Raw genomic sequence first — 26,605 nt, 5'->3', positions numbered from 1 at the left:
TTTCAGTGGAAATTCCTTCGAATTTCCATGGAATTCCTTCGAATTTCCAGTGGGAAATTCCTTCGAATTTCCAGTGGGAAATTCCTTCGAATTTCCAGTGGGAAATTCCTTCGAATTTCCAGTGGGAAATTCCTTCGAATTTCCAGTGGGAAATTCCTTCGAATTTCCAGTGGGAAATTCCTTCGAATTTCCAGTGGGAAATTCCTTCGAATTTCCAGTGGGAAATTCCTTCGAATTTCCAGTGGGAAATTCCTTCGAATTTCCAGTGGGAAATTCCTTCGAATTTCCAATGGGAAATTCCTTCGAATTTCTAACGGAAAAATCTTTCGAATTTCTAACGGGAAAATTTTTCGAATTTCTAACGGGAAAATCTTTCGAATTTCTACCGGAAAATTCTTTCAAATTTCCATTATGAAGTTCCATCGAATTTCCAGTGGGAAATTCCTTCGAATTTCTAGTGGAAAATTCCTTCGAATTTCCAGTGGGAAATTCCTTCGAACTTGGGAAAATTCCTTCGAATTTCCATCGGGAAATTCCTTCAAATTTTCACCAGGAAATTCCTTCGAATTTCCATCGGGAAATTCCTTCGAATTTCCATCGGGAAATTCCTTCGAATTTCCATCGGGAAATTCCTTCGAATTTCCATCGGGAAATTCCTTCGAATTTCCATCGGGAAATTCCTTCGAATTTCCATCAAGAAATTCCTTCGAATTTCCATCGGGAAATTCCTTCGAATTTCCATCTGGAAAATCCTTCAAATTTCCATCTGGAAATTCCTTCGAATTTCCATCTGGAAGATCCTTTAAATTTCCATCTGGAAATTCCTTCGAATTTCTAACGGGAAAATCTTTCGAATTTCTTTCAAAAAATTCCTTCGAATTTCCATAATGAAGTTCCATCGAATTTCCAGTGGGAAATTCCTTCGAATTTCTATCGGGAAATTCCTTCGAATCTCCAGTGGGAAATACCTTCGAATTTCTAACGGGAAAATCTTTGGAATTTCTACCGGGAAATTCCTTCGAATTTTCACCAGGAAACTCCTTCGAATTTCCAGTGGGAAATTCCATCAAATTTCCAGTGGAAAATTCCTTCGAATGTCCCGAGGGAAATTCCATCGAATTTCCAGTAGGAAGTTGCTTCGAATTTCCATCGGGAAAATCCTTCAAATTTCTAACGGGAAAATCATTCGTATTTCTACCGGGAAATTACTTCGAATTTTCACCAGGAAACTCCTTCGAATTTCCATCGGGAAATTCCTTATCATTTCCAGTGGAAATATCTTAGAATTTCCAGTGGGAAATTCCTTCGATTTTCCAGTGGTAAATTCCTTCGAACTTCCAGTGGGAAATTCCTTCGAATTTCCAGTGGGAAATTCCTTCGAATTTCCAGGGGAAATTCCTTCGAATTTCCAGGGGAAATTCCTTCGAATTTCCAGGGGAAATTCCTTCGAATTTCCAGGGGAAATTCCTTCGAATTTCCAGGGGAAATTCCTTCGAATTTCCAGGGGAAATTCCTTCGAATTTCCAGGGGAAATTCCTTCGAATTTCCAGGGGAAATTCCTTCGAATTTCCAGGGGAAATTCCTTCGAATTTCCAGGGGAAATTCCTTCGAATTTCCAGGGGAAATTCCTTCGAATTTCCAGGGGAAATTCCTTCGAATTTCCAGTGGAAAATTCCTTCGAATTTCCAGTGGAAAATTCCTTCGAATTTCCAGTGGGAAATTCCTTCGAATTTCCAGTGGGAAATTCCTTCGAATTTCCAATGGGAAATTCCTTCGAATTTCTAACGGGAAAATCTTTCGAATTTCTAACGGGAAAATCTTTCGAATTTCTAACGGGAAAATCTTTCGAATGTCTACCGGAAAATTCTTTCAAATTTCCATTATGAAGTTCCATCGAATTTCCAGTGGGTAATTTCTTCGAATTTCCGGTGGGAAATTCCTTCGAATTTCCGGTGGGAAATTCCTTCGAATTTCCAGTGGGAAATTCCTTCGAATTTCTAGTGGAAAATTCCTTCGAATTTCCATCGGGAAATTCCTTCAAATTTTCACCAGGAAACTCCTTCGTATGTTCATAGGGAAATTCCTTCGAATTTCCATAGGAGAATTCCTTCGACTTTTCATCGGGGAATTCCTTCGAATTTTCATCGGGAAATTCCTTCGAATTTCCATCGGGAAATTCCTTCGAATTTTCATCGGGAAATTCCTTCGAATTTCCATCTGGAAAACCCTTCGAATTTCCATCTGGAAGATCCTTTGAATTTCCATCTGAAAATTCCTTCGAATTTCTAACGGGAAAATCTTTCGAATATCTTTCAAAAAGTTCCTTCGAATTTCCATAATGAAGTTCCATCGAATTTCCAGTGAGAAATTCCTTCGAATTGCTACCGGGAAATTCCTTCGAATCTCCAGTGGGAAATACCTTCGAATTTCTAACGGGAAAATCTTTGGAATTTCTACCGGGAAATTCCTTTGAATTTTCACCAGGAAACTCCTTCGAATTTCCAGTAGGAAATTCCATCAAATTTCCAGTAGAAAATTCCTTCGAATGTCCCGAAGGAAATTCCATCGAATTTCCAACGGGAAATTCCTTCGAATTTCAACCGGGAAAATCTTTCGAATTTCTACCGGGAAATTTCTTCGAATTTTCACTAGGAAACTCCTTCGAATTTCCAGTATGAAGTTCCATCGAATTTCCAGTGGGAAATTCCTTCAGAATGTCCAGTGGGAAATTCCATCCGAATTTGCAGTAGGAAATTCCTTCCGAATTTCAGTAGGAAATTCCTTCTAATTTCCATTGGGAAATTCCTTCGAATTTCCATTGGGAAATTCCTTCGAATTTCCATCGGGAAATGCCTTCGAATTTCAATCGGTAATTTCCTTCGAATTTCCATCGGGAAATTCCTTCGAATTTCCATCGGGAAATTCCTTCGAATTTCCATCGGGAAATTCCTTCGAATTTCCATCGGAAAATTCCTTCGAATTTCCATCGGAAAATCCCTTCGAATTTACGTCGGGAATTTTCTTCGAATTTCCATCGGGAAATTCCTTCGAACTTTTATCGAGAAATTCCTTCGAATTTCCATCGGGAAATTCCTTCGAAATTCCACCGGTTAAATCCTTCGAATCTCCATATGGAAAATCCTTCGAATTTCCACCGGGAAATTCCTTCGAATTTCCATCGGGAAATTCCTTCGAATTTCCATCGGAAAATTCCTTCGAATTTCCATCGGGAAATTCCTTCGAAATTCCATCGGGAAATTACTTCGAATTTCCATCGGGAAATTCCTTCCCATTTCCATCTTGAAAATCATTCGAATTTCTATCTGGAAAATCTTTCAAATTTTCATCTGGAAATTCCTTCGATTGTACATCGGGAAGTTCCTTCGAATTTTTATCGAGAAAATCCTTCGAATTTTCATCTGGAAAATCCTTCGAATTTCCATCGGGAAATTCCTTCGAATTTCCATCGGAAAATTCCTTCGAATTCCCATCGGGAAATTTCATCGAATTTCCATCGGGAAATTCCTTCGAACTTTCATCGAGAAATTCCTTCGAATTTCCATCGAGAAATTCCTTCGAATTTCCACCAGGGAATTTTTTGGAGCTTGCACTTGGAAAGTCCTTCGAATATCCATCGGGATTTTTTTTCTAATTTCCACAAGTAAAAATCCTTTAAATTTCCACCGAGAAATATACTCGAATTTCCACCGAAAACTCCTTCTAGTTTTCCTTTCAATTTCCACTGAGAAATTCATTTGGATTTGGAAAACCCTTCGAAAAATCTTTCGAATTTCCAACGATAAATTGTTTCAATTTTCCCGGGAAATTCGTTCGGATTTTTTTTTTATTTTGAATTGAAAAAATACATTAGAAAGGTCAAAAAAGTTCTTTAGGGGAATAGATCGTATTTTTTCGATTTTTTTGCTTGTTTGTGCATTAACTACTATACATTGCCATCAAGCTTGAATTTTTTTTCCAAGGCTAAATACAATGATTTTTTAATAAATTCCGAAATGCAAATAGCAAACAATGGGACCGCATTCCCCGTCGAATGCAACTTATTGCGAGTAAATCAAATAATGCTATGTTCCAAAAAGTGTGTATACAAAATGTGTACACATAAACACATACATACACACACATACAGACATCACCTTAGTTCGGTATATAACACTATGTGTTTCCGAACCTTCTATCAAAAGTTCTTTTTTTGAAGCAATCATATAGCCTTTCGGTACAACTTTGTTGTACGAGAAAGGCAAAAATGATACATCTAACTAGATTTATGTAGTTTCAATTAGCAATAGCTTTACTTTATTGTGATTACTAATATTATTCAGTTTCATGCCACGACTTGACTCAAATTACACCAAACATTTACGGTTCTGAACATACCGTCGGGGACTCCGTGAAGTTTTTAGTTTTCAGTTCAGACGTCCCACATTTTTCAACATCGGAATATCGGATTACTATTGACACAGTAATAATTTATCTAACATGGCCCGCAATTCTCTATCCCACTAATTTTGTCCGTACTCTGTTCATATAGAAGGAACAAGCAAAATATAAAATACATCACCATTGCTCCAGATTATCTGAGGTCGGCTTTGCGCCTTTATTAAGTGTTACAATATTATTATTTATTGGAAAATAAAGCGTTGATTGTTAAAAAAAATGTTTTTCACGCGAAGTTGTTAAACACTACGCGTCTAAGTTTCAATAGGAAGGTATAGCCATAAATAAGGAAACAACTTAGGATTATTAGAATATCGTATCACGCAATCCGTTAACCAAGCCGATTATGTACCATAAATACTAAGAAAATCCAATTACCAATACACTCATTGACCCGTACAAATGTTAAGCATGCACTGGGGGAGTGAATGCAACAACATATCTTCGCCTTCCTCCATGGACTACATTCTAACGTGGTAGGTCGGTCTAATAATAAGGGCCATCAATACGTGCTAGAACAGCTGATCTGGCAATTATTGTGTGGAATCTACGGGCTGTCAATCAAGTTCAACAGATAGAACATGGTAGATAAAAATCCATCGTTCTGTTACTCTGCCAGCATGTGACCTGCATGCTTCATAGATAAATTTCTCGTTTTTTTTTTCTAATTATCAAAAGAGGCTATAATTTTATACTTTTTTTACCTAATTTGTCCGATAAAATAGGGACTGCTATTAGTATGACGACAAATTGTTGATAAACACAAGCGAAACATTATTGAAAACTAAAATTTAAAATTGAGAAGCAATAAACGTGACAAGAAAAGTGCACTGAGCCTCATAGATAAAGACAACAATAATATCATTTCCATTGAAATCGGATTCAGTCACACCGTGCGTACACCACCATGCAGCAGAGGTCCTTGAGCCGGTGCAGATAGCATCTCAAGGCTCTTCCTCTCGCGCCGATCGGTGTTCGACACCGAACCACGCAAAGTTCAATCTGCTCTCGCGCGGACAGGTCTTGGTCTTCCGCTTCTTCTGCGGTCTTCTTCTCCGCAAACTTCTCGAGACGGTGTCACCTTTCTGCTTGACTGCGACTTCGGGTTCATTATTCAGGTGCTTCGCACTGCACCCGCAGCTACCGGGGCCGTCGCCGATAATCGATGAAAGTGAAGGTTGAATGAAGGCGGCGTTTTTCCTCTATTATTTTGTGTGGCCTGACTGCTTGACTGACTGACATAACACAATTTGCAGTTTTTTCTTCTTCTTTCTGATCGGAGGTGAACGAATCCCAAACTTGATCGTCGATCAACTGATCGATCAATCGACCGTTCGCCGTGGCCCACTCACGGAGTAATTACGTGTTATACTAACCGCTTCGAAAAGCTCAAATTTATGGGCTTTTCAAGTATCGCGATCGATTGATTGACCAGCAGGCGAAAAAAAAAAGAACGGTTCCATCCATCCGCACTCCGCACACATGCATCCATTCGTGTGGAGAAATGAGGTAATGTTTCACATGATGGTAAAATTACTGGAACGGCACTTATGTAAAAACTAGGGTGCATTACATGGCTCTTTGAATAACCAAATTAGCCTTAATTCTTCACAAAGTAGCACACCACACTCACACTCGAACTCGAACTCTTCCGGTTTTTTAGGGAATCCCCCATTCTCACTTTCCCTTAGACCCAAAAACCCATAACGAATTTTGATCAGGAGGTCATCACCTTTTCACACAATCTTCTTTGGCTCTTCACGAAACAATCAAAAATTCCGTCCACGCAAAAAGCTCCCCGAAAGAGCGAACGAACAACAACTGCAACGACAACGAAGACGAAAACGCGAAACCACCGCTCGCCGCGCAAGTCAATTTGCTACTGAACATGCCTCTGCTCTGTTATTGTTGTTTGGCTCCACATCCCAACAAACCGAAGAGAGCCCGACCCAAGCAAGCCTCCCCCCAAAACAAGCAGACATTCATCAACCAACAACGCGCGCGCCGCCTTCAGTTTCAGAGCTGGTTCCGTCCTGCGACCGAATTCATCGGGTGAGCGTGAGACGATGCTGCAACCTGCGAGAGGACTTGCCGTGCTTTGTTATTCCAGCCAACGGCAACAGCAGCCCGCGATGGTACTACTGCGAGGTGACCGAAGCGCGGGCCCGGTGCGATAGAGTTTCGCTAGGCACACAATCCATGTTGGATCGATCGCCGCGAGTGTGATCATCGGGCGAACGTGGCGGTGACAGCACCGGACTGGACCGGGGGAATAATCGCGGGCACCCGAATCCGATCGAAGAGAAAGAGAACGGACCTAAATAGCGGGACAGTATGGCAGGCGAAGTGATACCACGCGATCTTTCTTCGCTCTTTATCAGCAACCTCAAGTAGGATCGTTATGAAACGAGGCACTTGACCGCTCAGTTGAGGGGGATCATTCCATTTTTCATCTCAAGGAACATATTTTTTTATGGTGAATAAAGCACAAATTTTGACTATTTTTTGCCAACATGACGGTTTAATGTTGAAAAAATCTAATCGATAAGAAGGAAGCCCATTCGCATTTTATTCTGTTGTTGAAAAGATAAATATGGAAGAAACGAGCAAAATAGAAAGAAAACAATTGGGAAAATCTCCAAAGGTTGAACGGCTAAAATGTTTGTCTATTGTTGGACACCCATAAGAAATGCACGTGCGAAGAAATTAGCCGTTCAACATTTGGCGAATCACCCTATATGTTTTTGTTAAATTCGAAGCAATCCGGTACTGCAGGTTAATGTTCTTAGGTAAGGTTAGTTTAGTTGGTGCGAATTGCTGATTATCTGTTAATCGTAAATTTATTTCTTAGTAACTTTTCAATATTCCTAAGCTGAATTTGGAGAGGTTAGTTATAAATATCCCTACTAGGTCAATTGTGCGAAAGTGGAAAAGAAAATTAGAATTCTTTTTAGAAAATTGTTCTGAATATAGAGCTGGTAGAGATCAATACTGCCTTAAATAGTGATTTTTGTGATCATTTTAGTGATAGACAGAAATAGTGACTATCGGTTTAGAAAAAAAAGGCGACTAGTCACCTTTCATATAAAGTTTACAACCGATAGGAATCGAAACCCAAAATAATGTGTAGAAGGTGAAAGATTTTAAAACGCGTTACACAGTGTTATTTTTTATCTTTAAATGTGTGAATTTTGAAAGGGTTTCGATTCTTCACTAGTTGTAAATTTCGCAACGCGCTTGGAGGTCATATGGCTACCACTTCTACCTCATATGCAGGACGTCGTTGGTGGAACTAGACCCGTTCTATTCCACTTTGTATCTTTCCATATATTTCTCATGTTATAGCAATCGCTAGAACTGGAAATGGACTCTCATACAGTTTAACTTGACCAATTCTAACCAGAAACTGTTGGAATTCGAAATGAACGAAAAGCTCGTTTCGGCATTCAATTACAATATAACTCCCATTTTATTACTCAATCCATTACACAAGACGAACCTCTACCATAGAACCTAACCCCCGATTCCAAAAAAATTCCGCATGAGTTCGTGGCGAGTGCAGAGGTGTTCTCGGCTTGCAGTGGGCGAGTGATTACATCATCAATTCCTTCCCATTCCCGATAGACCGCCAGGACGAGCTCTTGGATTGTGTATATTGAGGTTGGAGAGCAAATCCCATGCTTCCATCCATTGATTCCCTGAGCAATTGCGATTGTTCTGGTCAATCATGGAGTAGCAACCAAGAAATGCACGATCATCATGCTCATGCTCATGTTGTAAAGTGTTAAGACCTGGCAAGAAGAGGGCGCTCAGATGCAACCCTTAGATCCAACTTGTTGACCTTCCGTAAGCAAAATTGTAAAAATGCAGATTAAAAGCTAAAAAAGGATGAAAAACATGAATCACAGTAGGGGGGAATAACCTTCCACGGTGGGAATCCCAATCGAAGAACGTTGGCCAGATTGTCCAGCAGGGGGATTAATAAGATGATCCTAACGACGAAAAATGCGCTATTCTCCGTTGAATGCTCCGATGAATTGTTGCAGACAGAAAAGGGTACCTATTCAAACAACAAACACTGTATCGATCCGTTATACCGGCCAAGAAAAATACAACGTTCAGAGAGGAGGATTTCCGTAATCGCGTTAATCAGAACGCCATTTAAGCTGATAATAGAAAAAGAACAAAGGATATTAAGAACGCTGTCTACAAAAACTGTCTAACAACGTATAATATGTTCTGAAAACGACTTTTCTGGAATTACTTGGGGCTGTCCATAAACCACGTAGACTCTTGAGAGAGGGGGAGGGGTTTCGAAAAGGTCTACGTAAGTTTACGAAGGGGGACGGGGGGTATACCAAAAGTCCACGTAGACTTTTTTGATAACAATTTGTGTAGCAGCTTTGTGAGAAGTTCACATGTTTGATTTTTAAGTTTGTTTTTTTTTGCTGAACTACGGCTTAAAACTACCATGGATTTCACATGGAAATTCTTCTATGTTGATAAGGAAAATTCTCTGAAGTGTTCTATAAAAACTTTAGATTTTTTTAAATTTCCTCTCCGATTTTATTGCAGATTCTACTAGAACATCTTTTGATTTTCGGCAGGAACTTCTATGGAAACGACAAGTGATTCTTAAGAATTTTCACAGGAAATTATGTCGTACTTCAACGGAAAATTCTTTGGAATTTACAAAGGAAGCATTTTGGAATATCAAAGAAAAAGTCATCTGAATTTCCGAAAGGGAATTTCCAAGTTAAGGGAAATCTCCGAAATTTCCGCGAGAAACCCTTCAGAATTTCCATTGGAGATTTTTTTTAGAAATTCCCGGGATCCCGGGAAATAAATTTGAGCGCTTTGATCGACAGAAATGTATTCAAAATTATTATCAAAAATAAATTTTGGAGCTCAGGTTATTTCGCCTTATGTTAGAACTATTTTGAAGTAGATTTTACAGCTGCGTGCTCAATGTTGAAATACCTACATTACAAAGAAATTTTCCAATTTATTTTTCAACAGGGGTTAGACAAAAAGGTTGATTCATGTTTTTCCAAGACGATGAATATATGAGCATCATTAAGGATACATTTTGAGGACTATAAGACTCTCTGGTCAATTTGTAGCAGGTTCCGGGTGTTCTGCGAAAGTAACTTTTTTCAGGATATATGGCATACGGAGCTTCTTCGTTGGCCAGGGGCCAATCTGAGGTTTTGCAATGGGACAGTATACTAGAAGAGTTTCCGTGACGGTGGTTCCGGTTTCATCAAAATCGGATAATTCTACACAAAGTTGAATGAATGACAAAATTATTCAAGTATGCCGTATACTTTATATCCATGTTGTAGCATAAAATGTAATATTCCTATCTTTTGATAGATTCTTTTAGAAGTCTGAGAAGTCAACAACCAATCTATTTTAGCCACCTCGAAATTTTGTCCAATTTAGCCAAAAAAAAATGAAAAGCTTATCTCATCATGTGAAAACGATTATGAGCAGACGCATAGAATCGCAAATATTTTTTGAAATCATGAATACGTCTAATAAAAATGAGAGCTTAGAAATAAAAAAAAAACCGAAGAATATGACTAAAGAAAAATACGAAACATAGAGTTGAACGACTTTCACAGCATATAATTGCTGAGAATGAAAATAAGAGCTCAATTTCACATGGATATGGCTTCATATAAACGTAGAATTGTTGACGATTCTGAATAAGTTTACCGTCCATATCCAAAAGCATTATCTCCTTTGCACCAGAGAATTTGGAGATTTCATCTTTATTTTGCAGATTCTAGCTCTTGTTCAAGCATAAGGTATGCGATGTCCTGATATGATCTTCTCTTAGGCCCATTGTCGCCTTCTGAAATCGATATAGTAGTCAAAGATCTGTGATATTGGAAACATGTCGCTCTGCACCACCACCTAAAAGCTTCAAGATTGCATCGCACAAGTCATGCAACTCTTCTTATGCATGACTTCATTTATTATCAATAAGTGGGGAAGTGAAAAGGATTTTGATTTGTTTATTGGAAGAAGACATTTCCAAAGGACAAAGGATGTAATTTTATTACGATTTAAATTGATTTTTGTTTAGATTTTGTTCAGTTTAATTTTGTTTTTGAAATTCGAATTTTATGGTAATATTTACATACTGAAACTGATTTGAATAGCTGAATTGCTTAAAACGTGGTTGATCTCCATATTTTTTAAACCGCATATGATATTTTGTAAAATTTAGAAAAGTCTACGTAGACTTCAAAGGGGGGAGGGGGGGGTTGCGGAAAAGTCTACGAAAGTCTACTAGGGGGGACGGGGGGGTTTGAAAATGTGAAATTTTGGTCTACGTGGTTTGTGGACAGCCCCTTGGTGAAGTTGTGGAAGGACCAACCCCCCCCCCTGTCTAAATACTTGAGATTAGTGGAGGGGTTACGATTGAAGGCGCGCCTTTTATGAAAAGGAAATAAATCCTTTCTTAAGAAAACAGAGTAATACTTTACAATGTTGTGAAAACTTATATTTGAATGTACATATTCACGAGTTTTCACAACATTGTAAATTAATGTCCAACTCGTTTAATCCCCGGAATATAGGTAATTAACTTTGATTAAGACGAGTAATATTGTTATTTGACCATGCAGTACTAGCCACATCCTTGTCTTGCTTCACCAGCAAAGCTATAAAACCGGGATCGAATCTTTCAACTATCTGCTGGAAAACTGTCTGGTAAGTGTTTTGTGTCCGAGACTGTTGTTGGTAGCGAAGACTTAACACGAACAATCCTTAGTTATCACAAATTATTGCCCTAGACCGAAAAATGGATTAAGCGAGGGCTCTGTTTAGAAGATCATACGTCGTAACACACTACGTCAAAGTGATCTACCGTGTTACGGAAAGTCATGGCAAATCGGTCCAAGCTTTGATGTACAATCCAGATGCAGCTCTCAAGTACTGGTTTAAGATCGGCGACAGGGTATCGATGATTTGTGGCCAAGGCAGAGTAGATCCAAGTCATAGAGAAGGCTGCTATCTTGTTCAGACCAAATCAAACCTGGGAAGGAAGGTTCGACCCCGTTCGATAGAGACACCAAACAACGATTTTGCGGTTGGGGATAGGGAGTACTCGTAACTTGATACTCAGGTCGTATAATTGATGTCTTCCACGACAGACGTGCCCACGGACGCAGAGCCCACGTAGTCATGGAAAACTCCGTTGAAGTGGCCCAAACTACAGATGGCGCTAACGGCGAATTGTGCCCTAATCCGAGTTCTTCCACGTGTGTCCTCGACGACGACCAGTAGGATATCGTCGGCATATATAAAGATTCAGAATTTGGGTGGTAGGCATCAAAACACCCCTTCCTTCCACCCCGCCACAGTGCGGAGGTGGATTGCGTCAAATTGACGAGTCAAGGAAATCCTCCCACGGCTTCCTCTTGGGATTTTGAATGACTGTTCGACACTCATAGTGTTTTTATTTATAATTTTCAATGCACCTAACTTTACCAAATTTGCCGCCTGATCCTCAATAGTCGATTGATAATCGAGCGTAAATAATCTACCGAGGCTGAAATGAATATTTTGGTTTATTTGCACCAATAAATGATGATTATTTTACTTTATGTACTATAGTAAGGACTTGGCCGGCGCCGTTATTGATCAACATTTGCGAGCTGCTGAAACGTGCACTTCGAGAATACATGGAAAAACCACTATTCACTTGGATCGGAGTGCAATTTGCACCAGTTCCGATCAATCACGGAGTAGCAACCATTGATATGTACAGTCAGTCTAAGCTAAGCTAAGCTAAACATATGCAATATGCATGGCTATCGATAAACCAAAAAAATTGAATCCTATCTACCACAAGCACAAGTGTATGAAGGGCTGTGGGAGAAAAGATCAAAATGACAAAACGTCGACTGAAGACATTTAAAAAATCTTTAATGTAATCGGATCTAGGCAAAATATTGAATAATATGCTTCCGAACTAAAATCTAGAATCTAGAGGTTCGGAAGCCTCCAGTTGAGCGACATGAAGGCCATTTCCGAAAAACTTGAACTTCGTTGCAATAAGTTGGAGTTGGAAGCCTCTTTTCAAGAGGCTTGGAAGCCTCTATTCAAGAGGCTTGGAAGCCTCCTTTCAAGAGGCTCGGAAGCCTTTTTTCAAGAGGCTCGGAAGCCTCCTTTCAAGAGGCTTGGAAGCCTCCTTTCAAGAGGCTTGGAAGCTTATTTTCAAGAGGCTTGGAAGCTTCCTTTCAAGAGGCTTGGAAGCCTCCTTTCAAGAGGCTTGGAAGCCTCCTTTCAAGAGGCTTGGAAGCCTGCTTTCAAGAGGCTTGGAAGCCTCCTTTCAAGAGGCTCGGAAGCCTCCTTTCAAGAGGCTCGGAAGCCTCCTTTCAAGAGGCTCGGAAGCCTCCTTTCAAGAGGCTCAGAGCCTCCTTTCAAGAGGCTCAGGAAGCCTCCTTTCAAGAGGCTCAGGAAGCCTCCTTTCAAGAGGCTCGGAAGCCTCCTTTCAAGAGGCTCAGGAAGCCTCCTTTCAAGAGGCTCAGAAGCCTCCTTTCAAGAGCTCAAGCCTCCTTTCAAGAGGCTCAGAAGCCTCCTTTCAAGAGGCTCAGAAGCCTCCTTTCAAGAGGCTCAGAAGCCTCCTTTCAAGAGGCTCGAAGCCTCCTTTCAAGAGGCTCAGAAGCCTCCTTTCAAGAGGCTCAGAGCCTCCTTTCAAGAGGCTCAGAAGCCTCCTTTCAAGAGGCTCAGAAGCCTCCTTTCAAGAGGCTCAGGCCTCCTTTCAAGAGGCTCAAGCCTCCTTTCAAGAGGCTCAGAAGCCTCCTTTCAAGAGCTCAGGAAGCCTCCTTTCAAGAGCCTCAGAAGCCTCCTTTCAAGAGCCTCAGAGCCTCCTTTCAAGAGCCTCAGAAGCCTCCTTCAAGAGCCTCAGGCCTCCTTTCAAGAGGCTCAGGCCTCCTTTCAAGAGGCTCGGAAGCCTCCTTTCAGAGGCTCAGGCCTCCTTTCAAGAGGCTCAGAGCCTCCTTTCAAGAGGCTCAGAGCCTCCTTTCAAGAGGCTCAGAAGCCTCCTTTCAAGAGGCTCAGGAAGCCTCCTTTCAAGAGGCTCAGGCCTCCTTTCAAGAGGCTCAGAGCCTCCTTTCAAGAGGCTCAGAAGCCTCCTTTCAAGAGGCTCAGCGCCTCCTTTCAAGAGGCTCAGGCCTCCTTTCAAGAGGCCTGGAAGCCTCCTTTCAAGAGGCTCAGGCCTCCTTTCAAGAGCCTCGGAAGCCTCCTTTCAAGAGCCTCAGAGCCTCCTTTCAAGAGCCTCAGGCCTTCTTTCAAGAGGCTCAGAAGCCTCCTTTCAAGAGGCTTGGAAGCCTCCTTTCAAGAGGCTTGGAAGCCTCCTTTCAAGAGGCTTGGAAGCCTCCTTTCAAGAGGCTTGGAAGCCTCCTTTCAAGAGGCTTGGAAGCCTCCTTTCAAGAGGCTTGAAAGCCTCCTTTCAAGAGGCTTGGAAGCCTCCTTTCAAGAGGCTTGGAAGCCTCCTTTCAAGAGGCTTGGAAGCCTCCTTTCAAGAGGCTTGGAAGCCTCCTTTCAAGAGGCTTGGAAGCCTCCTTTCAAGAGGCTTGGAAGCCTCCTTTCAAGAGGCTTGGAAGCCTCCTTTCAAGAGGCTTGGAAGCCTCCTTTCAAGAGGCTTGGAAGCCTCCTTTCAAGAGGCTTGGAAGCCTCCTTCCAAGAGGCCGGAAGCCTGCTTTCAAGAGGCCAGAAGCCTCCTTTCAAGAGGCCCAGGCCTCCTTTCAAGAGGCTCAGAAGCCTCATTTCAAGAGGCTCGGAAGCCTCCTTTCAAGAGGTTTGGAAGCCTCCTTTCAAGAGGCTCGGAAGCCTCCTTTCAAGACGCTCGGAAGCCTACTTTCAAGAGGTTAGGAAGCCTCCTTTCAAGCGGCTCGAAAGCCTTCTTTCAAGCGGCTCAGAAGCCTCCTTTCAAGAGGCTTCAAAGCCTTTCTTTCAAGAGGCTCCGAAGCCTTTCTTTCAAGAGGCTTGGAAGCCTGTTTTCAAGAGGCTCGGAAGCCTCATTTCAAGCGGCTCGGAAGCCTCCTTTCAAGCGGCTCAGAAGCCTCCTTTCAAGCGGCTCGGAAGCCTCCTTTCAAGCGGCTCGGAAGCCTCCTTTCAAGCGGCTCGGAAGCCTCCTTTCAAGCGGCTCGGAAGCCTCCTTTCAAGAGGCTCGAAAGCCTCCTTTCAAGAGGCTCGGAAGCCTCCTTTCAAGAGGCTCGGAAGCCTCCTTTCAAACGGGCTCGGAAGCCTGGCTTCAAGATCCTTGGAATTTTTTCATGAGGCTTTCTTTCAAGATCCTGTGAAGATACTCAGAAGCCCAATACATAACAATGCTGGTACCGAGAGTCGACGCTTGCTGCTGGTCATGCTCGAGCCGTCCTATTTATTCGCACATTCAAATTTGTAAAGGACTGGCGATTTGATTGTGTGTTGGATGTCAACTGTTTGAGTGTAGTTGAAGTGACTTTTTCTGTCCCTGGATAACATTCCTACTTTAAATGAACGCGTTGTAACTGTAACGTCCACCAGGGGTAGTTCGAGAACCTCTTCAGAGTTGTTCCAGTCCTTCTGCGTGGTCCATCCAAGACGTTGAGAACCTACGCCTTTGTAGACGACGACGGCTCGGAATTCACACTTATGAAGCAAAGTCAGGACGATGAGCTGAGTGTATCCAATCGATCACTGTCCCTTCGCTGAATCTAAAGATTCTTCTTAAAAAGTCAGTCTGCGGTTTTCGAGTGTCAGAAATTCGTCAAAGTGGTTTACGCATCGACCGTAGATAAATCTTGTTTCAGAACTGCAGAAAAAATTGCCACATGCTGCCTGAATCGTTTCTGTATTTAAGTTCTCGTCTGCGTATTAGGTTGGATCCAGGGGAGAATGCGGAGCACAAAATCCCTACCCCGCCATGTGCGACATCTGGATTTTGTTCTGAAATGTAAAGAACAGTTAATTCTCTACCAACTTTTTGTTATGGCGAGGCAATTTTTATGCACACTTTTATTTTTGATATTTTATCAAAATCGAACCCTCAATCTCAATCATGCAGCAATATAATGATGTGGTATGCTTGAGATAGCTGCTTGATTATAGGGACTCGAGAAGAATTTATTTGCAGTAACTAACTGACTATAAATATGTTCGTATTACCGATTGCGCCCTAACACCGGTTCTAAGCTTCGATGCAGAGTACACGAGCTTTGTTCGCCAGTGACAGGCGTACGGGGCCCTTTGTTGGATCACGAAAGTCTAGGAAATGCGAAGAAATGTGAAAAAGAAAAACCGTACGAACCCTTAGCAGTCAAGACTCGGTTGGGAGGGATGATTTACGGTAGCTACTCCAAAGCCAGGAATGGTGCCAGTCAGGTGAATCATATTGATGATATGATGATCAGCGTTGAGACGGAAAGGGAGGAAATACAGCTGGAAGTTGACGTAAAGAACACTCATCGTTACGAAAAAAAAATGAAATGCGCTTGTGCAAGATGTCGCTATTATTGGGATGTTATTGGCAGACACAATTTTTCAGTATTTATTAGCTACAGTTCAAGGACGCTATTTCTGTACAGGCTCTAGAGATGTTATGTGCTGGTTTTAGTCAGATCATTGACGCTATAGCCAGTACGTAGGAGTACAAATTAGTGAGATCCTAGACTCGACAAATAATAAATTCGACGAAGCTGAACGTAGCGGACTAGGGGACAAAATGGAAGAACACTTCTGATCATAGAAAACGGCAACTGGCACCAGTGCAGTTCGTTAAAGTTACCAACACAGAACTTTCACACTTACAGATTTTCCAATCGTTGCTGCAAACTATTTCTGCTAATGGTCCTCCCTGTAGACTACAGCGTATGTGTTCAGAGCCATTAGAAACAAACAGCAGGGTATACCCCGTTAGGCATAAGGGACAACAGGCATAATGTACTTTAGGCATAATGGACGTTAGGCTTGTTAAGGACATATTGTCCTGCCTACACTGGGACGTTTTGACCAGTGAAACATATTTTAGAAAAATGTTACATTTTTGAAGGTGGAAGCAAATTTTATTGTTATATTAATCACTGAGAAAAGTTATTTGACTAACTTAGTGTTCCAGTGCAAGTTTTACGGACAGTATGTTAGCGTTGAATGTTGAGCAAACAAACATTGAAAGTTATATCAAAACTGTAATTTTTAGTATTTTGCTATTATTTTCATTATATAATACAAAAATACTTCCACATTCACATAGTATGATGGTTTTACAAATATTTGAAGGTACCAACTGATTTTTACCCTTGATTAGTGATAGTTTTCTAGAAATCAAACAGGGGCGTTTTGGCCAAGTGGGGCGCATTATACCGCCTTACTTTATTTGGCTGGTTGTGTTGCAACACGATTGAACACCGAAGTTCCAATTCTATTCCAAACATTTCTTCGCATTGCCCAGTAATTGCATTGCTGGCAGACAACTATCTCCATCATAGCCCAACAAATATGACATGTGCTGCTTTCCTTCCGGGTAACATATTTTCATCTAGCAACCGAACGAAAAAGCAATAAACCTGAAAGCCCAACTTGTTACTCCCGTTTCGTTTTACCGGGTCTTCACCGGGCAATAATAATCTGTCACTACAATTGAAACCAGCCAGCAAGCAACATGGCGCGGTATGCTCTAGGACAAATAGAAAAAAAAAGCGAAAACAAAGAAACAGTAACTAAACTGAAATATGAATACAATACGCTTTTACGTTAAATGGGAAAAGTGCACTACATCTGCAACTACGGAAAACAGAACATATCCGACGGGGTCCGAAGGAAAAACAATTCCATCTGTGGCGCGATATCGAACAATCAACGAGCACACATTCCAACTTTGTTTCGACCAACCATGTTGGTCGCAGAGAAGAGAGAGAAAAAAACGAAACTTGAAATGTGGGCCAAATCGTTGAAATATTTGTTGTAGCCGTGGTAGCGCAAACTAAAATATGACCACGAAAGTCAAGTTCATCGTGCGAGAGCTACAATAGTGCAATAAAACATAAAATAAAGATATGTCGTCTCCATCGCATTGGTTCGATGGGGGGAGACAGTGAGGGAGGAAAGCATAAAATTCCGTCAAGCACTATTCGTAGGACAGTTCGTTTCAGAAGGCCATTGTGAATGAAATACTGATCCATCAAGTGATTTACGATTTTACATATGAGTATGTTATTTTACAGATTCTCAACTGAAAAAAGATAAGTATTGTAGAGTAGGTACATGCTGACTCTTTTGACGACATACACAAATGAGTCAGTACGTAAAGTAAGACCTTAATCTAAAAAAGTTGATGAAAATCAGTTGGCATGTTATAAATGATGTGTTAAGAAGTTTTTTCTTTCCGCCGTTGTAGCATGTATCCACGATTTAATTTGAGAAACGGTCAATTCTCATTCAAAATCCAATCATAGAACGCAGCTCAGGAATCCCCTCTAAAAGGCACTTCCCAGAATCTGAGAACAAAATCGAAGAATTGATGTTTCTTTTGGTGCTGCTGCTGCTACTATTGCTGTGTGGGAAACCCACTTAATCGAAAAGAAAAAAAAAACCTTGTACGTGGTGGCGCTGTCCATACTTGAAAGGCTCAATTGTGTCTGCAATGAAGTGATGAAACACGTAGAAGTAGCCCTCGCTCGTTTAAGTGCCAGGAATGGTCGTCGGTGGGGTTCATTGCCTACACCGCGTTTCTCCTCCGGTGTACTCCAACTAGGGCCATCAACCATGTCGAGAAGAGTATCACAAACCTGAAATCCAGAGAAGAAGAAAAAAGACGAATTGTTTAAGCAGGTAATAACACACGGCACTTGAAGGGAATTAAAGCGAAACTCGAGCACACTGTCGAAAGAAATCGGAAAATAGCGAGCTTTTCGGTTCGTACCGAGCTCTACAACAATCAATGCAAACAGTTAAAGAAGCGAGAAACGACCTAAAGTGCAATTCAACAACCGCGGGAAGCGCAGCGGAGAAGAATCAGGTTAATCTTATTCCGTGGGCACTCGCCGTTGTTTCTTTCTGCTGGCGTAGACGCTCGTCGGTTCGCAGGCTAGCTTCTCCGTGGACGATATTGGCGTTAATCAGTAGCGCTTGCTGTCCGGTTTCATGTGCGACGCATAGCCAGACGAGACCAGCCAGTAGTCACATTTGTGCAACGCACAGTTCTTTGCTCTATATTAGTAAATTGGTCTGATGTGTGCCGTATGCGTGCCGTCATCGGTATAGTATGGCGCTGTCCAGCCAGAGCAGCCGAGCCGAGGCATCCCACGTAGTCGGGGATGGTCAATTATGCTTGCTGAATTAGTTAAGAAAACTGCAATGTAGGCAGAATTTTCTAGTTATTTTTATATGGAAATATAATAGCTATTACGCAATTAATAGCCATTTGATCGTGTTTTGTTTCAGTCCAGCAAAAACGTATTTCTACTTTTTTTATTTTAACACTAGGATTGAAGACAGACTCATGAAATACTTTACAAACAGTGCACTGAGAAAACACGCATCGCTAATCCTTTATTTACAACCAAAAAAAAAAGGATTATATAAATTTCAAATTACCAAAATGCCATTAGACAAAATTGTCCTAGAACAAAATGGTTTTCATTCATATTTTATAATAAGAAACCAAAACATGACTAGGTTGGATATCATGCCATGTAAATGGTTTAGACACGTTTGCTCAACTTAGCTTAGTTGATTGACTGTACACATCGTAGTTGATTATCGTGATTGGCTGAGAAACAACAAATATGCACAGCTCACCAAATTAATAATTTTCTTGGTACTAGAAAGCTATTCTCACTGTACATGCTTTGGAGTATCTCAAATTCAAGACCAATAGCGATGCCGGCCACGTCCTCACAGTCAATTAGGATTAGGGGAAGAAAATTAGTTTGACACTCATTGCTACAAGAGACCGAGAAATCCCCTGCATCTCCATGAGCGCACTGGAAGGGAATAATATGCTAGTTGGGAAGGAATTCTAATGGAACTCGCCTTGGTAAGCAACTAATTATTCTGAACGGCGCGTGCGCGTGCCTTACGTATTTCACCGGAAAAATAAAAATACAAGCTGTTGCATTCTATGTAATTAATTTACTTCAGATTACTGCAAACTAACTGCAATGAACTGCCTCGGCCTAGTAACCCGGGTAGAAGATACTAGCTCATTAACAGTAAAACGTGATATTAATAACAAAACGTGATATGAGCTTGTTTGAAATAAGAGTAAAAATAACAAGACAAAATAACAAAAATTTGCAGCGAAATATCTTGTCCTCATTTAACGTGTCTGCTATTATGTTTGTTAATTTAGAAACTATATCAAATAAACTAACATCAGATTTCGCTATTCTGTTATTCATAGAGTTTACTGATTATGGATCGACTGTACGTTTTAATTTTATTTATTGAACGGCTACTCAGTCTCAGCTAATAACGCTAAAAAAGCTAGAAAAAAAAATGATAACAGTTCTTCCGAAGTCATGTACGGACAATTATACAAACAGACGGTGCGGGTTAGACTAAACATACGACGTCAAACAAAAATATTTTCCCTTTGAAAAAGACACAATCCACGTGTCGAAACGTCGGGTAGATAAAAAACTCGTTGTAATAATTGCAAGACTGAGTAGCCGTTCAATAAATAAAGTTATTCATATATTAATAGTAAAATTTGTTATTCTTCTGCTATTTTCTTCTACCCGGGAGAACAAAAAAATAACGAACAAATTTTGCAATCATAACAAAATCGGGATATTACTGTAATTGATTTTGATATCATCTTTCACTCATTTTTTTTATTGGTTATCTTCGCCGGGCCCACGGGGTAACTCGGACAAAAATGCATAATGGAGGATATTTTTTTTTATTTCAAGATTTTGTCTTTTATATGGCGATCAATAACTCAAAGACTATTGAATCCTGTCCTGAACAACCAGCACAGTGGATGAAGGGCTTTGGGACAAAAGATCAAAAGGACAGAACGACGAACGAACAAATTTAAAAAATCTTCTATGCAATCTACCTAATCGAAACAAAATGTTGAATCATATTTTACGAATATGGTTCTGAACTATGGTTCTGAACTTGAGAAATATGAAGGATTTTTCTTTTTTCGAAAAGCTCAGTTGCTTCGTTGCAAGAAGATTAGAAACATCTTTCTACGCTTCTCAAAAGCTTCCTTTCAAGAGGCCCGGAAGCCTCATTTCGAGAGGCATGGAAGCCTCCTTTCGAGAAGCAAGGAAGCCTCCTTTCGAGAGCCATGGAAGCCTCCTTCCGAGAGCCATGGAAGCCTCCTTCCGAGAGGCCCGGAAGTCTCCTTTCAAGAGGCCCGGAAGCCTCCTTTCAAGAGGCACGGAAGCCTCCTTCCAAGAGGCACGGAAGCCTCCTTTCAAGAGGCACGGAAGCCTCCTGTCAAGAGGCACGGAAGCCTCCTTTCAAAAGGCCCGGAAGCCTCTTTTCAAGAGGCTCGGAAGTCTCCTTTCAAGTAGCCCGGAAGCCTCCTTTCAAGAGGCCCGGAAGCCTCCTTTCAAGAGGCCCGGAAGCCTCCTTTCAAGAGGCTTATTTATAACTTCTCACTACTAAGTTCTTACTTCGCACTTTACACTACGCATTTTTTAGTTCTCATTTTCAGATGTTCACTTCTCACTTCTTACTAATCATTTCCTACTTCTCACAATCTGGGGTTCTTTCAACTTTTCGATGAAATGCCGACTTTGTTGATGGTATCGGTTATTCATTGTGCTTTCAGCAGCCTTCAGGAAGTGTTATTATTAGCTTCTTTCTGTTTTTTCTTACAAATATTTGGCATTGTCACTGAGGGAACTCTTTAAGCATTGGATCAACTCTGTTGGTTTACACTGATTTACCTTTCGCGTTCTGTAGCTTTTTGGTGGAGAAAGGGCAATAGAATGCCTTTGTTACATTGGCATTACAATGTGCCTAAGATCTGCTTCCCTTAGAATCCGGATACATAATCTATGTCGAGATTGTCGAGATTTGTTAAGGACCTATTAAAATCTGATGTTCCTAAATTTTTGAGATGTCACACAGAACTGTTTTGGGTATGATTGTTCCCGAGCAGGAGAAATTGGCTCAATTAAGTATTCAATTCTGTTATTGATACCATACTCTGTTATGAACTAGCCCTGGATAAGAGGTAAAATACTAAAGGAATAATACCAAAAACTAATATGCACAATACTTAAGCCATAACAAACTCAGTTATTAAATTGAATTTCAATACCAATGATATGCCTCAAGTATTCTGCATATAAGTTTTTGGTATTATTTTTTTGGTATTTTACCTCTTATGCAAGGCTAAATCATACCAATTTCTGTTATCGAGGTCGTCGCTCCTGCTCGGGTTATAATGAACTTCATTTTAAGTGCTTACTATTTTCGATACATCTTTCCCTTTATTTTGCAATTGATTCAATATGAAGGGCGATGGTCTTTGAATATAATTCTTTCATCACTCTTTGTTATCCTATATTGACTAATGAATGTAATTTTCTGAACAAATGGCTTTTGGCAGAGAACAAAGATCAGCTGAATTGTAGCAATGACTAACTTCGCAACACAACGACAATATTTACGTGGTAATTAATTGAGTTTGCCAAAGTTAAGCCCATTCTTCAGCAGTCTTACCAATAACGAAGAGTGCACTCAATCGCATTGCGATTTATTGCTGAAAAGGAAACAAATTTAAGATTAAGGGAACAGCTTTCATAATGGTCTACTATGTCGGCTACTTACGTTCCCTCTTTCAACTATTTAATCCACGAACCTAGCATACCCATTTTCATTCCACTTAAACTAAAATAATTTTCTTGATTCCATTCCTACAGTTTTCTGAATGTAGTTTAAGTCTTTTTCTCAAAACAATGTGGTTTATGGCAGCAATGCCATTGGATTGCGAATTGTTCCACCTTAAACCATTCAGCCGGAGTGTCTCAAATTACATGCCCATTTCGAAGACGACGGCATCGATTCACTTCTCGGCGAAAACAAAGCCTTACAAAGTACGGACATTCTGTGTTCCTCGCTGCGTCGGTGATTCTTGTCCCATCATTCAGACTAACGCAACCGGCTGTCCGTACAGAGAGTGACTTGTTTGAGTTGGACTGTCCGTTTCGATAATAGCAAAAGCCAGTGGTCAACAACAGGAAGAAACAAGGAAGGGCAAACGGGAAACTATTAAAAGCGTCAAGAACCTGTTCAAGTGGTGGATCAGTTTCCCCCACTCTTGTGTGCTTTGCTAGAATCACTAACAACTCAGTTACAAACCTCGACACTCATCAAACGGTGAGCACTACCGGCAACTACATACCAGGGTGGTTCAGCCAGGTGCTAATCGAGCTTTCGATAACAATCGCTGGTGCTGTTTTGTTGAGTGGCCCGGCGGACGATACAGACTCTGTAGCCAAATTGGAGAGTCAGTCGCCGAAACAATAACAACATGGAAGGCAGCGTTTGACCTAAATCCAAGCCATGGTTTTTTTTCGCCAAGCGAGTTTATTCGGCTTTAAGTGATTGAGTAATAAGGCTGAGTTCCACCGGAGAACGGCATCGTCACGTCACGATCATCACCAATTTCGGTACTCGGCTTTTCAGACTGTTCCCACCGGTAGCACGGAGCACAGCAGCGGTCGAATGAACTGTACTCCGTAGGGTGCTTCAAAAACACTCTCGAGAAAGTTCGCTCAACCGTAAACAAAAATTACGATGATGTTGTTGAATAATATTCAACGCGAAGAAAATGAAACTTTCATTTTAAAAACTGAAAGAAAATTTGTTTACATGTTCTCTAACCAAATTTTCTAATTTAGATTTTTTTAAATTCTATTTATAATATTCGCTTCATAGAGCTTTAAAAAAAAGTGGGGATTTCTCTTTTTTATTTATGCTCAGTTTTCAACCCTCATTTCGGGCTGTGTGGGCATCCTAATACCCAGCCTTGGAAACAATCCGGTCCGCCCGATAGGATCTTCTTTTTCTCGCTAATTATCGTGCCACCGAATTGATCATTGCTCTTCGTGGATCCGGTTAGTTCGCATGCGCGCTCGTTTTAGCCGGCTTAGGTTGCGGTGTGGGCTGCTGTCAGTTGACGGCTGGATCAGATTGGATTTCCCACCACATGCAAAGGCAATCACACGGTGCCGTTCGATTTTTTTTTCAATGTGGGGAAAAAATTAGCGTGTCAATGATGTCTAATCACAGTTTGTGTCGTTTTGACAAAGATCTGTTATTAGGAGTATAGAACTCAAATTAACTTCTAGTTAGGTTCATGGACAGAGCAATTTGGTATTTCTGGTAGCTATTAACTAGGTATTAACGACCGATATTTCCAGTGAAGAATAGTTTGTATGAAAACGAGCAGCAGACAAAACTGCCGTAGCACACAGACATCACTTGTTTAAATGAAACGCGAGACAAAAAGAATCGTAATTCATTATATGAATTAGTCTGCATTTTTTGCATTATTCTAGACTTCTAGAGTTAAGGATTGTTAAACTGTGCGACTTCTAGACTTCTAGAGTTAAGGATTGTTAAACTGTGCGATTGTACGAAAAACTAAACCGTAACGCGTTTCTGCAGGATGGAACGCCAATATGTTTGCGCATATGGGCACTGTGCACTACTGAAATTTGAGTATGTTTTAAAAAAGTACATTCTTGAAGCCTGAATGATAGCCTTTCGGTACAACTTGTTTGTGCGAGAATGGCAAAAAGTAGCCAATTGTTCAAAGCGAGCAGAGTACAAGGCTAAGTATAAGGTAGGTATCTTGAAACACCGATATTAAAACACCCTTTTCCGCCTCTGCGGTGTGCCACCTGTGCAACTAAATTGCCCGGTATATGAAAAATTGATCACATTCACTGTATCCATGCAGCTACATAGGAACCGAATAAATGAGCAAAGCTACGGGAACTAAACGGCCCGCGTCCAATATAGCTCCACCGATTAAGACCCACCAAACCGTTCGAAATCCACACGACAGCTGGCCAAGATCCAACAAACAAAAAAGCAGCGATTATGGAGCAAGCATCTCCTCCAAAGCGCTGAGCGGACGACGGACACCACAATGCACTTGGCGCACGGTGCGGCATTTTTCCTTCGTCTGTGACGCTAATCAAGCGTGTAACTTCACGCCGCTTCATCGGTGTCATAAAATGGGAAATTGATTTTCTGGCTCTGTCGGACACCGAGGAGTGGAAAACTTAAAAGGTGACTTGATCGTCCCTTCGGGGCAGTTGCAATATTCTATTTAACGGTCAATTAAGCAGCCACGTAACGCGCTAATATGTAATACACACACCTTCCATTAGGATGAGCGGTTCATCGTTAGACTGACTCTTCTTCTTATTGGCATTACATCCCCATACTGGGACACAGCCGCCTCGCAGCTTAGTGTTCATTAAGCACTTCCACGGTTATTAACTGCGAGGTTTCTAAGCCAGGTTACCATTTTTGCATTCGTATATCATGAGACTAACACGATGATACTTTTATGCCCAGGGAAGTCGAGACAATTTCCAATCCGAAAATTGCCTAGACCGGCACCGGGAATCGAACCCAGCCACCCTCAGCATGGTCTTGCTTTGTAGCCGCGCGTCTTACCGCACGGCTAAGGAGGGCCCCTTTAGACTGACTCATGACTATTAAAAAAAGTTGTTGGTAAGCAACGAGGTTCTATCATTAAATAAATATTAAATGGACTTGACGCTTTTGTCAGATGCATTTGTTGCACTTTTCGTGAAAAGTTTCAGCAAACTTTTTCGTGAACAGACTTGTTCAGCGCCTGTCCAAATCAACAATGGATATTTTTACCCAGATGGTTAACACATAACAATGCAGATGCTGCACTAATTCAAATTCAATAAAATTTTAAATCAACCTTTAAACATTATTTCACATGTCAGAAACATTATGATATGATATCCAGCCTTAAAAAATCAATTCACGAAAGTTTTTATTACTACTAGCTGAATTTTTACTAAATGACATTGCCAGAAACTACTTTATTCAATGATTAGTTTGATTTGATTTGTTTCATTTCAGTCTAATGTTAATCAATTCATTACCTTGCTCAATATATTTGATGCACTCATGTGCAGTAAGTGGTCAAATTTCAGAACAGCATTTGATTTTTAACCCTTATGGTAGTGACTACAGTTCTGGATCTCAGTTCTAAATTTGCTCAAATTGAAAAGCATGTTCAAACATTAGATATGTTCACTGCAGTTGTGCTAACAATACTTAATCTGCTCTTGTTCTGTTTTTTGTACAGTTTTTGAGCCGCTAATCATCAAAATTCACTACAAAGCCAGTAATTGCTCGAAATTATACTGAAGTTCAGTAATTATCCTATTCAGCCCACCAGAATGACGCTGTCAGTGTCTTACTTACTTACTTATGGATCCTGTGGATGTTTTGCTAGCGTATAACAGCACAGATTTCACGTTAGAGTTGAAAATTCGTATTTTGGTGCGTTTACTTATCTGCCTGTTTTTCCAGATATTTCTTTTACTCGCACAGCCCTTACTTTATTGATCCGTGCGCCTATGTCGATCTTGGTACCGCCGTCTGACGCCATTTGGCTTCCAAGATATTGGAAACTTTCAACATTCTCCACTGGTTGCCCGGCTACTGTGAAACTGGAAAGAGTCACCGCGTTTACATCCAACGATTTGGTTTTGTTGACGTTGATGACTAAACCTGCCGAAGAGGAGCACTCGGCAAGGTCGTTGAGCTTACTCTGCATATCAGAGCGCCATTTCACGAGGAGTGCAACGTCATCAGCCAAGTCGTTTAGGTGCTCCATGGTTATAGGCTGACATAACAGCCCGCGATTTGGTTCACAGTCAATCGCAACTATCAGAATCTCGTCGATTACGATGAGGAACAGTAACGGTGATAGAATACATCCTTGCCTCACACCAGCTACGACTCGGATAGGGTCGGACAGGACCCCATTGTGCAGCACTCTACACGAAAAGGCCTCGTACTGTGCTTCGATGAGGCCGATGATTTTCTCAGGAACCCCCTTGCGTCTCAGGGTGCCCCACATATTTTCGTGATTGAAACGGTCGAAAGCTTTTTCGTAGTC

The 26,605-nt window shown here is 41.0% G+C and overlaps 1 protein-coding gene across 4 annotated transcripts in view; it reads right to left on the bottom strand.

Moving 5' to 3' along the window:
• LOC134218148 (serine/threonine-protein kinase N) overlaps positions 1–26,605 on the bottom strand; it is a 320,062-nt gene that overhangs the window by 218,786 nt on the left and 74,671 nt on the right. The window contains exon 1 of one of the 4 annotated variants that reach the window (XM_062697028.1): positions 6,188–6,316. The exons of 1 other annotated variant lie outside the window; for it this stretch is intronic. The gene's annotated coding sequence lies outside the window, so the exon portion shown is untranslated. Of the gene's footprint in view, positions 1–6,187; positions 6,317–26,605 lie in introns of those variants that run through there. 2 more of the 4 variants (XM_062697029.1, XM_062697032.1) reach the window with 2 other exon arrangements.

The sequence above is a fragment of the Armigeres subalbatus genome, chromosome 2 (genome assembly GCF_024139115.2).
Source record: "Armigeres subalbatus isolate Guangzhou_Male chromosome 2, GZ_Asu_2, whole genome shotgun sequence".
Lineage (NCBI taxonomy): Eukaryota > Metazoa > Arthropoda > Insecta > Diptera > Culicidae > Armigeres > Armigeres subalbatus.
Note: the sequence above shows the minus strand (reverse complement) of the source record. Positions and strands in the feature narration are given on the sequence as shown.